This window comes from Pseudophryne corroboree, chromosome 4 (assembly GCF_028390025.1).
Source record: "Pseudophryne corroboree isolate aPseCor3 chromosome 4, aPseCor3.hap2, whole genome shotgun sequence".
Classification (NCBI taxonomy): domain Eukaryota; kingdom Metazoa; phylum Chordata; class Amphibia; order Anura; family Myobatrachidae; genus Pseudophryne; species Pseudophryne corroboree.
In genome coordinates this window covers 512,028,984-512,034,983 of record NC_086447.1, presented here as the reverse complement: position 1 = coordinate 512,034,983, position 6,000 = coordinate 512,028,984, and positions in this window count along the sequence as shown.

Genomic DNA, 6,000 nt, shown 5'->3' with positions numbered 1-6,000 from the left:
TCTTGTACCGCCATGTCGTGGTTTATCTACACGACATCCTCATCTTTGCTAATAATCTCGAAGATCATCGTTTCTGGGTAAAAGAGGTTCTTTCCCGTCTCCGTGTCAATCACCTCTATTGTAAATTGGAGAAGTGTGTGTTTGAAGTTAAAACCATTCCGTTTCTAGGTTACATTGTGTCCGGTTCCGGACTAGAGATGGATCCTGAGAAACTCCAAGCAATCCAGAATTGGCCTATACCCTTAAGCCTCAAAGGGGTCCAGAGGTTCTTAGGGTTCGCCAATTATTATAGAAAATTTATACGAGACTTTTCCACCATTGTGGCGCCTATCACTGCATTAACCAAGAAAGGTGCTAATCCGTCCAAGTGGTCCGAGGAAGCTACACAGGCCTTTCACCTTCTGAAGCAACGGTTCATCTCTGCACCAGTTCTGAAACAGCCCGACACCGACTCTCCTTTTATCTTAGAGGTAGATGCCTCCTCCGTTGGAGTAGGAGCAGTGTTATCCCAGAGGGCCAAAGATGGACATCTACATCCTTGCAGTTTCTTCTCCCGGAAGTTCTCCCCAGCTGAGCGCAACTATGCCATTGGCGATCAGGAGTTGCTAGCCATCAAGCTCGCTCTGGAGGAGTGGAGATACCTGTTGGAGGGAGCTTCCCACTCAATCACCATACTTACCGACCACAAAAATCTTTTATATCTCAAAGGGGCACAATGTCTGAATCCTCGTCAGGCCAGATGGGCACTTTTCTTCTCTAGGTTTGACTTTAAACTCCAGTTCTGTCCGGGTTCTCAGAATCGTAAGGCCGATGCCCTTTCCCGCTCATGGGAGCAAGAAAATGAGTCCGAGTCTGCAGACAAGCATCCTATTATTAATCCGTTGGCATTCTCCACGGTAGGGATGGACTCTACGCCTCCACCAGGGAAAAGTTTTGTTAAGCCAGTTCTAAGGAAGAAGCTCATGCATTGGGCCCATGCTTCCCGTTTTGCTGGACATACAGGCATTCAGAAAACCCTTGAATTTATTTCTAGGTCCTACTGGTGGCCAACTCTGAAGAAGGACGTTATGGAATTTATTGCCTCCTGCCCAAAGTGTGCCCAACACAAAGTCTCCCGCCAGTCGCCTGCGGGGCAACTGGTTCCATTATCTATTCCCCGTCGACCTTGGACCCATTTGTCGATGGACTTTGTTTCCGATCTACCTATCTGCAACAAGTTTAATACCATCTGGGTGGTAGTTGACCGGTTCACCAAGATGGCACATTTCATCCCTCTCACCGGTCTTCCGTCAGCTTCCAAGTTGGCTCAAGTGTTTATACAAGAGATCTTCCGACTTCACGGTCTTCCTGAAGAGATCATCTCGGATCGTGGAGTACAATTTGTAGCCAAATTTTGGCGAAGTTTGTGTCAAGCCCTCCAAGTCAAGTTAAAGTTTTCCACGGCTTACCATCCTCAGACCAATGGTCAAACCGAGAGGGTGAATCAGGACTTGGAGGCCTTCCTCCGTATATATGTGTCTTCCTCTCAAGATGACTGGGTTCAACTCCTTCCTTGGGCCGAGTTCAGCCACAACAATCAATACCATTCCTCATCTTCTTCTACACCATTCTTCATTAATTATGGATTCCACCCTAAAGTCCCAGAATTCCAACCGCTTCCCGCAACTTCTGTTCCAGCAGTGGATGTCACCTTGCGTCAGTTTTCAAATAACTGGAGGAACGTCCGCGCAGCCCTGCTTAAAGCCTCATTCAGGTATAAGAAGTTTGCCGATAGGAAGCGTAGAGCGGTTCCTGCTCTCAAGGTGGGTGATCGTGTGTGGCTGTCCACGAAGAATTTGAGGTTGAGAGTTCCCAGCATGAAATTTGCACCTCGCTACATCGGACCCTTCAAGATTGAACAAGTCATCAATCCTGTTGCCTACAGGTTACAGTTACCATCCTTCTTGAAAATACCCAGGACATTTCATGTTTCTTTGTTGAAACCGCTGATCCTGAATCGGTTTCATTCCGCACTTCCTCCAGCTCCCAAAGTTCAGACTCAACGGGGAGTCGAGTACGAGGTGGCCAAGATTTTGGACTCACGTTTCCGTTACGGTCAGTTACAATACCTCATTGACTGGAAGGGCTATGGTCCTGAAGAACGCTCTTGGACCAATGCCTCAGACGTCCATGCTCCTGCCTTGGTCCGAAATTTCCACGCAAAGTTTCCTTTAAAGCCTAAGAAGTGTCCTGGGGCCACTCCTAAAGGGGGGGGTGCTGTCACGATCCGGGTATCTGGACGCCATTACTTACCCTTCAGATGCCTCCTAAGGCTGGCTCAGCGCTCCAGGTCCGGATCCCATCTGTTATCCTGATGTTTACATTCCTGCATCCTCTCCTGTCTCGCTGAGACGCGGTCACAGTAAACGCCATATTACATATGGCATGGCGTCTCCCGCGGCCTCCGCCGCCGTCCCTGAGTTTCTGCATGCAAAGTGTCAGAGTGGCGATTACGTCAGCCGCGGCCGCCGCTGTGCCCGCGTGGTTTGGATGTGCATTCATCAGTCTGGCGTCTCCTGTCTCCTGTGGCCGGCGCCGCCATTGCTGCTTCAATTCTCACATGGATTACAAACCAAACTTCCCTCCAAGTGTCTGCATGGGCGCAGCCATCTTGGATTTTGTCATCTGATCATTTCCACCAATCTGCTGTCTGTATTGTTGATTTGCATAATTGCCTAGCCAACCCCTTCCTTGCTGCAGGTATAAGTAAGCTGTGCCTGAGCAAGGAAGGCGTCAGTGCTTTGGTTGTCTAACCTAGTTCCAGTTTGTCTCTCTCCTGTGGTTGTCTTCCAGGTTCCAGCTCCTGTCTCCAGACTTCTGCTATAGAGACCCGCACCAGCATTCCATCTGCGGTGTAGCCTGACTCCCCGATCCATTCTGGACTCACCTGTTTCCAGCTACAACAATCACCTGCTTCCAGCCCAGCTTCCAGCAGTGTACAGCTTCTCTTAAAGGGCCGGTGTCCTTTCTGCAGTTTACCACTCTCCACCGGTATTATTATTTCACCGCTCTCAAACAATCACCTGCTTCCAGCCCAGCTTCCAGCAGTGTATAGCTTCTCTTAAAGGGCCGGTGTCCTTTTCTGCAGTTTACCACTCTCCACCGGTATTATTATTTCACCACTCTCAAACTCCAAACTTCATTATTATTTCATCGCTCTCAAGTTCGTTTATTATTTAACTGGTTCCAGCCAGTATCCACTCCGTACCAACAACAGTCTGGTTCCAGCCAGTATCCACAGCAGCCGTTTTACCTTCAGCAGCCCAGCCTTTCCTGGAACATCAGCTGGTACGATCCTGGGTTCTCTCCATTGCTACAGTCAGGCCTGGTAAGGACTTTCCAACTAGAAGATTATAAGAACTGTCTCACACTACCAGTGCCTGTGGCCCTTGCCACCCTGTAGTACCCAGGAATTGTATTTATCCTCTGTTGACTTTTATGTTTCCTTTTACTGCTGCTGTGTTACGGAGTTTGTCATAATAAACATCATTGACTTTTATCCTGGTTGTCGTGGTCACGCCTTCGGGCAGTTATTCTACATGTTACTTACATGTCTAGGGGTCTGATACAACCTCCCAGGTTCCGTTACATCTCAGCCCCTACAACTGAGGCTGCCTCCCGTCAGCTCAGGCCCTCAGTTGTGACAACGCATCCTTGATGTCCGGAGACACCAGGAATTCCCCCTCCTCCAGACCTGAGATCACCACTCTCAGAGACTCCATCTTGAACTTGAACACCCTTAAATATGGGTTCAGTTATTTGAGGTTTAAAATGGGCCTTAACGAACCATCCGGTTTTGGTACCACAAACAGGTTGGAGTAATAACCCTTGTTTTGTAGTTGAAGTGGAACTGGGACAATGACCTGTGTCTGTACCAGTTTTTGAATTGCTGCCTGTAAAGTCATACTTGCTTCTGGAGAAGCTGGTAAGCCTGATTTGAAGAATCTCTGAGGTGGGAGTTCCTGAAACTCCAGTCTGTATCCCTGGGTGATAAGGTCTGTGACCCAGGGATCCTGGCAAGATGTTGCCCAAACGTGACTGAAATAACGGAACCGAGCTCCCACCTGCCTGTCTTCTAGGCAGTGCGGAACACCGTCATGCTGAAGGCTTTGAGGAAGCAGACCCGGCGGTCTGTTCCTGAGAACCTGCAGCTGCTGGTTTTCTGGGTTTACCTCTATTACCTTTGAAGGCTATAGAAGAACCTTTGGATTTGCTTTTGAATTTCGCTGTCCGAAAGGGCTGCAGAGTTGGAGTAGAATAAATTTAAAAAAGAAAAATGACTGCGCAATGTGTTAGAGCAAATTAATGCTAATTAGGAGCTGACGTGTAGAAATTTAAAATGTTTTATTGTATTGATAACATTAGATTTAACACATAAAAACAATAAAGGTAATATAATAAAACCAAGATTAGAAGCAAGACACCTTGAGCTTATAAATATATATACTAGAACTAGTACCCTCCAATTTTGGTGAGGAAGCAGATCCAATTAAATAACCATATGGAAATCCACAATCAGGTGAGCAGCTGATCCACAAGTGTCTATTATCAGTTGCCGTAGTGAGGATCTAAATGCGGCAGTAGAAGAAACTGCTGTATGAATGGATATGTACCTCTCCGTGGGCTGGTCCCGACCGAGCGTCCTCGGTCGTCTGTTCCTGCAATGCCCAGTGCTGGATAATACGGCAGAGGAGAGGACGTGCTTATCCCTGAGTTGGTAGATGCAGTTTATCAGCAGCGTGCTGGCAAGGGTCACCGGCGGCGGTTGGAAAAGCCGGGACAGGAGCCGAGGTATCTCTGCGGCTCGACCTGATGGTGAAGGTCACCGGCGGCAGGTGGAATGGCCGGGACAGGAGTCAAGGTGTGACAGGCTCAGCGTAGAGATGGAGATTACCGGCGGTGGAAGGAGAGGCCGGGGCGGGAGCCAAAATGTCACGAGCTCGGACAGACCAGAAAGTCACATGGTCTGTGACGAAACGCGTTAGAACCCCGCCTACTTGCACACCTTTGACTTCATCCACCACACAGGTAGCAAGCTGCTGTCCGAGCTCGTGACATTTTGGCTCCCGCCCCGGCCTCTTCTTCCACCGCCGGTAATCTCCATCTCTACGCTGAGCCTGTCACACCTTGACTCCTGTCCCGGCCATTCCACCTGCCGCCGGTGACCTTCACCATCAGGTAGAGCCGCAGAGATACCTCGGCTCCTGTCCCGGCTTTTCCAACCGCCGCCGGTGATCCTTGCCAACACGCCGCTGATAAACAGGGCCGGACTGGGACTAAAAATAGGCCCTGGCATTTTTGAAGCACACAGGCCCACCTCTGTGACTCCTCCCCTTACTATTCCTAACTCCTCCTACTTATTAGTCTATGCTCTTACAAATATAATTAATATTCTAACAACATACAAGCGTACATAATTTTCTATTAAAATACACGCAACCTGTGGTTGAAGTGGAAATTTTTAAGTGGGGGTATGTAAATGTGAAGTCTGTAAATAAGCGCGCGCCGAAGGCGCGCACGCTCCGGAAAAGGGGGCGTGGCCACTCAAAAGGGGCGTGTCCTTCAGTGTAGTTTATCACACCATACACCCCTTATACGCATTATGCACCACAATAGTAGGACCCCTTATACTATCTAGTACTGGTGCCTCTTTCACATTATACCACACAGTATGAGCCGAAATTCACATTATAGCACCCAGTATGAGCCGAAATTTACATTATAGCACCCGGTATGAGCCGAAATTTACATTATATGCCCCCAATAGTGCAGTGCCAGATCCACAATTGCCCCCACAGCGCCAGGTATACAAATGCCCCCACAGTGCCAGGTATACAAATGCCCCCACAGTGCCAGGTAAACAATTGCCCCCACAGTGCCAGGTATACAAATGCCCCCACAGTGCCAGGTATACAAATGCCCCCACAGTGCCAGGTAAACAATTGCCCCCACAGTGCCAGG